The 12,358-nt window shown below is 31.9% G+C and overlaps 1 protein-coding gene across 2 annotated transcripts in view; it reads left to right on the forward strand.

Moving 5' to 3' along the window:
- Positions 1-12,358, forward strand: part of LOC145241380 (uncharacterized) — a 140,855-nt gene continuing 128,497 nt past the window's right edge. For both annotated transcript variants that reach the window (XM_080104280.1, XM_080104277.1), the window contains exon 1: positions 1-105. The gene's annotated coding sequence lies outside the window, so the exon portion shown is untranslated. The remainder of the gene's footprint in view (positions 106-12,358) is intronic.

Below are 12,358 nucleotides of genomic sequence, written 5' to 3' on the forward strand. Positions count from 1 at the left end.
AAAAGACGTTTAGTTGAACTTATTATTCTGTCCAGCAGAATTTCTTTCCTGTACACAAACTTGTTAAACAGCGATAAATTTTCAAAGAACTCGTGTCGTTTCTACGTAAGTATTAGTATCTTTTTAGTCCAATACGCATTGCATAAACACGCAAGAAAGTTGCTCTTTAAGGAGGTTAGTGTTTTTTTATCTTTTTGGCGATGACTTCATTTGATGTATTGCTCCTCTTTTCACGCTTTGAATAAAAGTAGCAAAACAGTACTACCTTCTTTGGATCAACAGACTATAGCCGTTTCGCCTCAAATGGGAGCATGTATGTTAATTCGCACATTAATAATTTTCTTTGAAGCTTTTCATCGATTAGAAAAAATGTAATTTTATTTGAATCATATTCATGTTGGATTGTATTGATTTTACTAGAATAGTTTTGAAATGTTCCGGTCAGTAAAATTCTCTCTCTCTCTCTCTCTCTCTCTCTATATATATATATATATATATATATATATATATATATATATATATATATATATATATATATATATAATTATTTCCACAGCTAAACACCGTCGCAGCCACAAGATATATATATATATATATATATATATATACATATATATATACATATATATATATATATATATATATATATATATATATATATATATATATATATATATATATAAAATAAATAAAAATTCCAATTAAATTTACCAAAATGATCCAAGTTGGTAAAATTAAAGTATATTATAAATATTAAAGAATTAATATTTATAAAGTAATCTCAGTCAGATGTAAAAGCTCGATAAAACCAAATAGGAGATAGAGCTTATAATACGAGCAAACAATTTTTAACATTTTTTATTAACTGTTTGCTGGTATTTATATATATATATATATATATATATATATATATATATATATGTGTGTGTGTGTGTGTGTGTGTGTGGGTGTGTGTGTGTGTGTGTGTATTTAATGGGAGTTAGAACAGGAGTCTAAAGAGCAGAGTGTATTTTAATGTGATAGTAAAATAACTAATTTAATTAAAATAAAAGAAAAGAACAGTGCTCGTTGTAATTCAGATATATAATAATTTCGATAGACAGATATCCTAGAGCTACTTTAATATTTAGTAATGTGATGGATAATTTAAAATTCAAATTAAAATTAAAAATTAAAAATCTGTTTCATAAGAAGGAACAACAACAAAGTCAATAATTTGTACGATCGTTTCAGAAACGATGTTTTTATTGCGATAGATATTAAGCCACGGATAATAATTTTGACATATTGTTTTTTTTAAAACAAAGTCTCCTCATCAGTAAAAGTTTTGGGTGGGTTTTTTTTATATATAAAAGACACCATAAATAAACCTAGCAATTTTTAAGTAAGGCAGATGTAGCGTTTAATTTTTCGCTCTTTGAAAACCGTAATTATCGTCAAAGCATTCATTTGGATGTTGATTGTAGCTTATAAATGCACGAAGATTTTTAATTTTTATTTTAAATTATCAATCACATTACTATATATATATATATATATATATATATATATATATATATATATATATATATATATATGTGTGTGTGTGTGTGTGTGTGTGTGTGTGTCCACAGTCAAACACCGTCGCAGCCACAAGAGCCATGAAAGCCAACAGACCAGAAGTCCAAGACTCGAGTTTCGCCCTCATTTGGGCTCATCAGTTAGACATATTCGAGCCGGGATTCGAAACCTGAGCCTCTCGCATGCGAAGCAAGCACTCTGCCAACTGAGTAAATACCCCGCACACAAGAATTCTATTACCTAACACAGATCAAGCAAACTGCGGCGGAATCCGACCATGGAATAAACTTACTACGTTTCGATAAGGGACGCGGTCATCTAACCAGCTGATAACCCCCAAGCTGATGTCTCACAAGTACGATTTTCAACTCGCAAGAACGATGCCATCCAACAGAGCTAACCTAGCGGGCAATTAGAAATAGTAATTTTAGAATGTGAGAAATTATATATAATTATTTTCACAGCCAAACACCGTCATCCCGGTTTGCTTGATCTGTGTTAGTTAATAGAATTTTTGTGTGCGGGGCGTTTGCTCAGTTGGCAAAGAGCTTACCTCACATGCAAGAGAACCAGGTTTCGAATCCCGGACTCAGATATGTCTAACTATTTAGCCCAAATGAGGGCGAAAGTCGAGTCTTTGACTTCCAGTTTATTGGCTGTCATGGCTCTTGTTGGCTGCGACGTTGTTTGGCTGTGGAAATAATTATATATAATCTCTCACATTCTGAAAATTTATATATGTATGTGTGTAACTTTCGGCTTCAATTTTTCACACACATGCATACTTTATTCATTTTTTCATAATCTAAGAAAGACAACTCTAGATTTTCTTATAATAGGTCATCTCGTATTTTGCTAAACTATTAGGTTGGTGCAAAAATAATGTCGTTTTTGGCGTGTATATATATATATATATATATATATATATATATATATATATATATATATATATATATATATGATAAAAACGACATTATTTTTGCACCATCCTAATAGTTATTTTGTATTTTCATACTTCATGTTTATGTATATTAATTTAAGTAGTTTTCTTTTCTATCTACCGAAATTGTTTTTCGTAATATTAATTGATTCTTCATTAAGACTTGATATATAATTTATAAGCATTTTCATAGCAGGTAGATTTTTTTAAACAGTATGCACCTGTTGTATATTTCTTGTTTGTTTTTTGTTTTGTTTTGTTTTTTGTGTTATTTACGTTTTTTTATCCCATTCTTTTTACTTATTTGATATTTCCTAATTCAAATCAAGAATTGGATTTTATTTTCAGAAGAAAATTGGAAATGACTTCGACTCAGCTGTACTTTATCGTTTTGTTTGTGGCAGGGATTTTATGGAAAGAAACGGCTACTTTAAGTAAGGATCCATGAACCTTATTTTTTCTTCTGTATTAATAGGTACGTGCATTTTAATGAGGAAAACTGATATGGGGGATATGGTTTTGTAAATCGGTTATTCATTTTTTTTTCTTTTTGATTGTGCGTGAAAAATTGAAGCCTAAAGTTACTCTCTAAAAGGAAGAAAAATATTTTAAAGGTGAAAAAAAAAAAAAAATAAATGTTTTCACGGCGTCGTCGAAAACTTAAAAGTTCGGCTAAATTTGGAAGTTAAATAAATTGATTCATAATTAAAAGGAAAACGGTAAATAAGATGCAAATCCTGTCTTTTTCTTTTTTGTTTTGTTTTGTTTTTACAATTTTGTCCATTTGTATTTATCTAAAATAATCGTTATTAAAAATGTCATTTTTTTTTAATTATTTTTTCTTAGTGATCTTGAGTCAGAACTTTTTCTTTTTTTTTTTTTAATATCAGGATTACAAAACAAAACTTATGTTAATGTTTGCACTAATTATGCGTACAAGAAAAATAAGATAATACTACATTTGAAATTTTAATTTAATTCCAATGCTTAATTCAGTGATAATATCGATAGTTTAACAAATTATCTTTTCTTCGAGTTATATTGATTTAATTAACATCTACAATGCTATAGTTCCAAATAAAAAAGAGAAATAAAAAGTAATGCGTCTTTTTTTTAGTATTTAAAACGTTAACTTTAGTAAAGGTGATTTTTGTTTTTAAAAAAAATAATTCATTTTCACTAAAATTTTTAAAAAATAATTCATTTTCACTAAAATTTAAAAAAAAAATAATACATTTTCACTAAATTTTTTTAAAAATAAAACATTTTCACTAAAATTTTTAAAAAATAATACATTTTCACTAAAAAATTTTAAAATAATTCATTTTCACTAAAAATTTTTAAAAAATAATTCATTTTCACTAAAATTTTTAAAAAATAATACATTTTCACTAAAAATTTTAAAAAATAATTCATTTTCACTAAAATTTTTAAAAAATAATTCATTTTCACTAAAAGTAAAAAAAAAATAGGTTCATTATATTCTGTGATTGTTAATAAGTATTGAAACTTTCATTAAAATTGATTGATTTTCTGAATTTCGGTGAATTTTTAAATGAACGGAGAGATCAAAATGTTTATGCATTTTAGGGATCGGTCAATCATTTTGCACGTACCTATGCATTACTGCAAAAAATGGTCACGAATTTGATAAAAGTGAGTTTGTAAAGCCATTTAAATCTAAATCAATTAAAACACAAAATGCAAAATTAGTCGCTTCTTGCTCGCTGTTCCTCTCTCTCTCTCTCTCTCTCTCTCTCTCTCTCTCTCTCTCTCTCTCTCTCTCTCTCTCTCTCTCTCTCGCTATCTATCTATATCTCGCTTACTCACTTGTCTACAAGTAAAAAGTTTTATTACTTGAGATATTATTCTCTTCATTCATTCATGTTATTCTTTCTTTGTTATTACATTCGACTTTTTTATAAATAGAGTGTCACGGAAGTGAGAGTTATAGAAACGGTACATAATAATAGCGAAAGTTCACAGGTACGCCCACACTATTAGGTTGAAAAGAAAGTCCTTGCGAAATTATTGTTTATTGCAAATTTTGTTATAACTCGTTATATTTCGTTATAAGTCGTTATAATACCTTTACTTTATATATCATTTTAAAGAGCGTTTTTTGCTCTATTTAATCATTTAAATTACAATCGTTTTAAAACAATTATGTTTTTTAGAACGTTGAATACGAGATGAAAAAAACATATTCGCACAATTTTCTTATTTCAATTAAAGCTAGGCCAAAAAGCTGCTGAAACAACTCTCAATGTCAACGAAGTGTTTGCCTCAGGAACCACTACTGAATGCACAGCACAATGATGGTTTAAGAAATTTCCTGGCGGCGACAAGAGTCTTAAAGATGATGAACATGGTGGTTGGCCATCGGATGCTGACAACGATCAATTAAGAGCCTTCGTCGAAGCCAATCCATGCACACCTGTTTGAAAACTTGCTTCTGAATTAGGCGCAACGTATACGACGATTTCCAACCACTTGAAAGAGATTGGAAAGACAAAATAAACTTGATAAATGGGTGTCTCACGAATTAAACGACAACTAAAAGAAACGCCATTATGAAGTGTCATCTTCCCTTCCTTTACGCAACAAGAACGACTCGTTTCTCGACCGAGTTGTGGCTTGCGATGAAAAGTAGGTTCTTTACGACAACTGGCGCGCTAAGCTCAGTGATTAGACGGCGATGACACTTCCAGAAGCCATAGTTACGCCAATAGAAAGTCATGCTGACTGTGTGGTGGTCTGCGTCCCGTATCATCCATTACAGTTTTTGAATGCAGGCAAAACAATTACGGCGGAGAAGTAATGTCAACAAATGGATGAAATACATCAGAAACTTCGACAACAACACCCAGCATTGATCAAAAGAAAAAGCCCAATTATCTTCTACGACAATATTTGACCGTACTCATGTTTGCATATACGAAACTAAAAAATAAAAAACTTGTTTACAATTTCCAGTTATATTAAATTATTTATTAATTTGAATTTGAAACTATACTGAATTAAGCTCACTTAACTGTTATAATCAAATTTATTACTACTTCAATTATAATTCTTAGTATTATTTAATTCTTAACCTATAATTACGTTTAGTTAAGATTTATAATTTCTCTCTATAATCCTTGACCCTAAATTGTTTACCTTAAGAGAAAAACGTTTAAATTAATTTAATTTTTAGTATGTGTGAGTTGTTTCCCTTTGTAACAAAACCATCGATATATCAACTTAGTTTGTTTAGCAATAATTCTTTTATCATACTTAACACTTTCCATCCCATAATTTCACTAATAAGTAATATTTATGCAGTTCTAATGTCTTTAACTTAATATTATTCTATGATTAATTCAGTGTATATTATAAATTAAATTAACTAATGCGTTTAATATAAAATGTTAGTATTAAAACCAATTCAATATAAAATATTATATATTTATGAGTTTTATCGATAGTCATAAGTTATAATTCATTTCTACTTAATATCTAATTATAAATTAATTCGTTCTTACACGTACATTTATTCTTTATTTATTATTATTATTATTATTATTATTATTATTATTATTATTATTATTATTATTTCGAAAGTAATATTTTAAAGTTCACATTTCACATACTTTTACTAATCTAATATTCGACAATCTAGTATTCATAAACATTTCTTGAACTAGTTACGTAGTTTAGTATAATTTACGTTTAACATTAAATAGATCCTTCTTCCCCTAATAATTATAGTAAAGTATCGCAATCATATGATAATATGCTCTTTTAGTTTTAATTCGTTAAATGGATATTCAATTGAAATCTAAGTCTTTTTTACTTTTAATTATTTAAGAATTATTATTATTTAGACATAATATTATGGATTATGTTTACTTCCTATTTACCTTTACTATACCCAGAGAGGGTTAGACAGTGTGAGGCCAACTTCACAACCAATTATATCTACTCAGGTGGCTCGGCTACAGAAATGTGGGAAAATCTGAAGAGAGCCGCATACTCTGCTGCAATCTTGGCTCATAGGAGGAGAAATAGTGGACGAATCATTGACTGGTACGATATGAACTCTAAAAAACTAGATCCTCTCATTCAGTCCAAGAGGAGAGATGTTCAGGAATACATGGATAACCCAAGTAAAGACTCTATATTAGTCGTTCGAACATCTCGCATCAAGGTCAAGTAAACAATACGCAATTGTATAAACGAGTACTGGAACAAACTATGCAACTTCATTAAACAAACTGCAAATACTGGAAACACCAAGGCAATGTATGACAGCATTAAGAAAGCATTCAGTCCAAGCGCTGCCAAAACTGTTCCTCTGAAGTCCAAGATAAGACAAATTCTTAGAGACATTCCTGATGAGTTTGGGGTAAAAAGTGGTGTCAAAATGTGATTTGGCATTTTCTTTGCCCTTCTCTTGAGACATGCTTTCAATTTGTCAGAAGACCGAGTTTACCTTTACTCTATATCGGATGGCCGCCTTTTCAACATCAACTGCCTTCAGCTTAGGACCACAGTCGAATAAGTTACCATCAGGTATATACTTTTTGCTGATGGTACGGTGGTAACATTTCACAATGAAGAAGGACTTTGAAAGACTCATTGACAGGTTTTTCAATGCTTGCAAAGAATTCAACCTCACCACCAGCCTGAAGAAAACCCAAGTCATGAGCCAATGAACCCTTTCATCTCCCACCATCACTATGAATGAGCAGTACTTAGATATAGTCCATCAATTCCAATATCTTGGGTCTACAGTCTCAGACAACCTATCTCTTGATGTAGAACTCAACAAGCGCATTGGAAAGGCATCCACCACTCTTGCAAAATTGATAATTCGGATGTGAGAAAATAAACATCTCACCATCTCCACAAAAGTGAATATTTACATGGCCAGCGCCATTAGTACCCTTCTTTATGGCAGCGAAGTATGGACAACTTACAGACACCAAGAACGGACACTGAACACATTTCACATGCATAGTCTGCGGAGAATTCTTGGAATTTGTTGGAAAGACAGAATCAATGCTGTCCTCACATTGGCCTGGTGTCCCCTCCATGTTTACCTCCGTTCGCCAAAGACGCCTACGTTGGATAGGTCATGTGCACTACATGGACAATGGGAGAATCCTCAAAGGCATTCTCTACGGTGAACTGCCCACTGGCAAAAGGGAAATTAGTCGATTAGTCGTCCACCGCAATGTCAACGTGTGCAAACGCGATATGAAAGTATGTGATAATGGCTAGGAGCCCAAAGCTAAAGTCCGCAACATCTGGAAACATACGGTAACCAAATGCCTGACCACTAGCGAAAGGTCCATTACAGAATCAGTGGCGACCAAAAGAATATTCAGGAAAGCCAGTCATCAAAATTTAAAAGACGATGCACCGATCTACATCTACGACGTCTGCAACCGACAATGTAGATCAAAAATACGCTTATTCAGCCACAGAAGACGATGTTCAATCACTTTTACAGGCGCAATTCCAAAGTCTTCTAAACTGATGGATGCCAACAACGTCCGAATTGATAAGATGAGATTGCAAATTACATTGCTATGATGACTGAACTTATGCATTTATGGCCTGAAAGTTTCATTTTTCTGTTGTGTCAGACTAAAATAAAATAAACCCTGTTGTAGACGTACGTCAGAAGTATAGATGCATCATTAAATTCGTGGTGACGACAGTAAAAATTCATTAATTCTAGAGCACAAAGGGCCGCTCGTCTTACGGGTACCACTCCCGTTTTCGTAGTTTTTCAACTTTTTTAGTTAAAAAATATCAGGTAATTAAGCTATACAGAATTTTTCGCGTTTCATTCTCGTGATGATTCGCAAAGCTAGTGTAATATACATTAGAAAAAAGATAGGTAGACAGAAAGACAGACAGACTGATACAATTTCTGCCTAAAATCCTGGAAAATAGCATTTTTTTTCGTTTATGTCAATCTTGAGACAATCATTTAAAATTAAATTTGTTTGGTATCAATGAAAACGAATAAAGATTTCTTGTGACAAAGCTTAAATCTGTCTCCATCCGACACAATAGCAGCCATTTTAAAACGACATCGATCTAATATTTAATACTTTTATAAAAAAAAAGAATATCTCGTTATTCATTTATTAGAATAATAATGATAATATTAAACAATCAATAATCCGAACGACAATGAATATCGATTTTAACAGCAGCTGAACTTCTCTTGTCTTGTGAAAAAAGTGATTTGAATTCAGATTTTTTTCTAATTAAATAATTTGGTAAGTCCACGAACTTCTGTAAGAAGCTTGGACCGTTGTATTATAAATCACATCTTCTTTTAATCTCTTATAAAACATGCTCCAAGACTACCTATACTGACATCCTACAGTAATGCACATTTTCACGAAAATCTCCTCAAAATTTAATTTTCGCTACATTTATAACTGCACCATCTTCGTCAATACAGCTCCTGAATATAATTCCATATAACAATACGCATTACTCCTAAACAACGTCTTTACATACTCCAAATATTTATCTGTTTCCCTCATTTCATGCACTTTAAATATTAGTATTTTGCATATACATCTATATTATATCTCTTATTGATTTTGCTTCATTTTTTTTCTTCTTTTTTTTTAATGATGTTCATTTTTAATAGCAATATTCGACAAAATTAGGTCTTTATGTATGTCTGTGTTTATTCACGTCTTTAACTTTGATACCATAGAAATTTTATCACATTAAGTACGACTTAACCCAAATAAAAATAGGACATAATTAAAAAATTATCCTAAACTTTTAATTTTTTTTTACATTTTATTTTTATTTAATTCAATACATTTTTCTACTATATTAATGCGCTTTAATTTGTTATCTTTCGTATCATATGTCTTAAGAAACAATGGATCAATCCTACAATGTAGCTGCGCGTGTAATTGTAAAGCAAGGGTTTCGCAATCTCAACCTCACCTCTTCTGAATCGGTACTGCTTGACTTCAGTGACAGAAAGAAGACCAAGATGATTGGAAATGCCAGGATAAACGGAGAGCACATGCAGCACCTGGAATTCCAAAATGGTCACCCATTTTAGTACTGACTAGGCTCAGTGTTGCTTAACTTCGGTGATTCGGCGGGAACCAGTGTGGCAACTTGATTATGCCATATATGTTATATTTAACAAATTAAGTCTCTTCACTTTCACTACCAACGCTACTAGCCTTTCTTTGCTCTCTCGTTATTTTCATGGCAAGTGTTCGTCTGACCGGAAATCTATGACCCCTCTTGCCAAACACTCACAAAAAATTCTCTACAAGGTACAACCACTATCACCAATTTTCCCCACTCTATTTGTACCTAATTCTAAACGCAGATTCCATGAACAAAGTTTCTTTCCAAGAACTGCCTGCATGTGGAACACTATTCCATTGGACTGCTTCCCAGCTGATTACAATAACCTTCAAGTCCAATGTAAACAAGTTATTGTTGAGTCGTCCCCTTAAATAATCCAAATTCTAACCAATCTACACGACAACTACTAAACTACCACCTTACATTCATTAACTCTTATGCTCGAATGGCCTCCAGGCCTTAATAAATGGCGACTACCTTGTAAAAAACATTTCTAAATTGCCAATTTTATGCTTTGACTAGTTTCAACCTCTAACAATCACCAATCATTTTATAGATTTAAACAGTATAAGATATGTGGCTTTATATAACATATATAACATAAACTTAAAGATTAAATCTTCAATATTTTATTGAATCTACTCCAAGTAACATTAATTTAATAATAAAAAACATATATAAATATGTATGTATGTATGTATGTATGTATGTATGTATGTATGTATGTATGTTGCATTTGGATTTTACATCTAATTTCTATGTATATTTAGGAACGTGAGTTTTATTGTGCAAACATTTTATTTAAAAAAAACTACAGCCGTTTCAAACGCTGATCTGTTGCATTTGTTTTTTTCGTCTGATTTCTATGTATATTTAGTTGTAAAGTAATGTGTGAAGATCGTCATCATTGTCTGCCCTCGGAACGTGAGTTTTTGTGTACAAACATTTTATTAAAAAAAAAAAAAAGTCCAGACGTTTTAGTACTGATCTGTTGGGCTTTGTTCTCGTCTGATTCCTACGCCCATTTCTTTGTAAGGTTGCACAAACTCTTCAACGAGTGGCAGTCTCTTCTACAAATTGTTTGTTTTTGATTTTTTCTTTTGTTAATGTCAAACTCATTGAATTGTACCCATCATCTTCATCCTGATTATTGAGGATATATGACTTTTGGAACGCTCCTTCATGTGTATTTTACATATATATATGTATGTATACGTGCGTGTATGCATATGTAAGTACCTATGTGTGCCTCTATGTGTGTATGTTTGCTTGTGTGTGTACATGCATATATATATACGCGTGCATTCTGTGTGTATGCATGTATGTGTGCATGCATGTTTATTTCCATGTGTATGTGGGGCGGAGAGAGTTCCCGTAAGCCGTGGTGAAGGTAACCCCTCTAGGAGAAGCAATTCTCTGATTTAAGATCATAAAGCGGGAGACCAGTACTCGCATTAAGCTTGTCTGCAGTTTAACTTGTTACTGGCTATCTTGTTCTTGCTTGTTGCTGGATCTCAACATTTTGAACTGAGAGAGATTTAGCTGTCGTACAAAACAAAAACTCTGTAACATCATCTTTGTATAGATACTCCCTCAGGTATTTCTTTATAAAAATAGTCCTATAGCAATGGAAAAGTTGTGAATCGTGTAGGCTTGAAATGCTGGAAGCATGTTATAATTAATCTGCCATCATTATATATATATATATATATATATAAATATATTATGTATCTGTGTGTATGCAATGTATGATTATGTGTATGTATGTTTATATATGTACATGTGTATGTATATGTATATATATGTATCTATTGTGTACATGTATTATATATGTTTATGTGTCTTTGTATGCATATATGTATATATATATATGTTTGTGCGTGTATGTATATGTATGTGTATATATGCATATGTGTATGTATGTGTATAAATGCATATATATGTATGTATATGTAGTTTAATGTATGTGTATGTATATGTGCATATATGTGTACGTATTTGTATGTGTATATGTATGCATATGTGTGTTTGTATTGTATATGTGTGTATATGTGTGTATGTATTTGTGTATGTATGCATGTGTGTATGTATGTGTATTGTGTATGATGTATGTATGCATATATGTATATATGTGTGTATGTTTATGGATATATGTGTGTGTATGTGTGTGTGCATTTATGCATATATATGTATGTATAGCAATGACCGTCTTCAGTGTCATGTCTGCTTGAGCATGTGAATTCGCTGGTAGGACTAAAAAATCATTTTTGGGCTCATGGACTTTCAGTGTCTGGGGGAGTGGCACTAGTCTGACAAGACGTTGCAATCATCATCATATCATTATGTATGTATGTATGTATGTATGTATGTATTATGTATCTAGAGCCTGGCTAGTATCAGGTGGGTGACCATTTGGGAATTTTAGGCGCCTTATGTGCTTTCCGCTTATCTCGGCATTTGTTTCCAGTCGTCCTGAACCTAAACTTGCCACTGGTATTTAACAATGTCGACTTAGGAGAGGTGTGGTTGGAGATTGCGCAACTCTTGTCACAAAAAGTTGACGCGCATATCTCTCCCGTGTCGACACGAGAGAGACCCCTTCCAGGTTTTTCACCTTCCGAATGTACCCTTCTGAGCCGCGTCTTAGGGCGGCCTTACGCTCAACAGCGTCAACATTTACGGCTTTGTTGGAGACTCTGTTTAATCTAGCTCTAACTACCTGACCTG

The sequence above is a fragment of the Euprymna scolopes genome, chromosome 20 (assembly GCF_053919585.1).
Source record: "Euprymna scolopes isolate OS-2025 chromosome 20, ASM5391958v1, whole genome shotgun sequence".
Classification (NCBI taxonomy): domain Eukaryota; kingdom Metazoa; phylum Mollusca; class Cephalopoda; order Sepiida; family Sepiolidae; genus Euprymna; species Euprymna scolopes.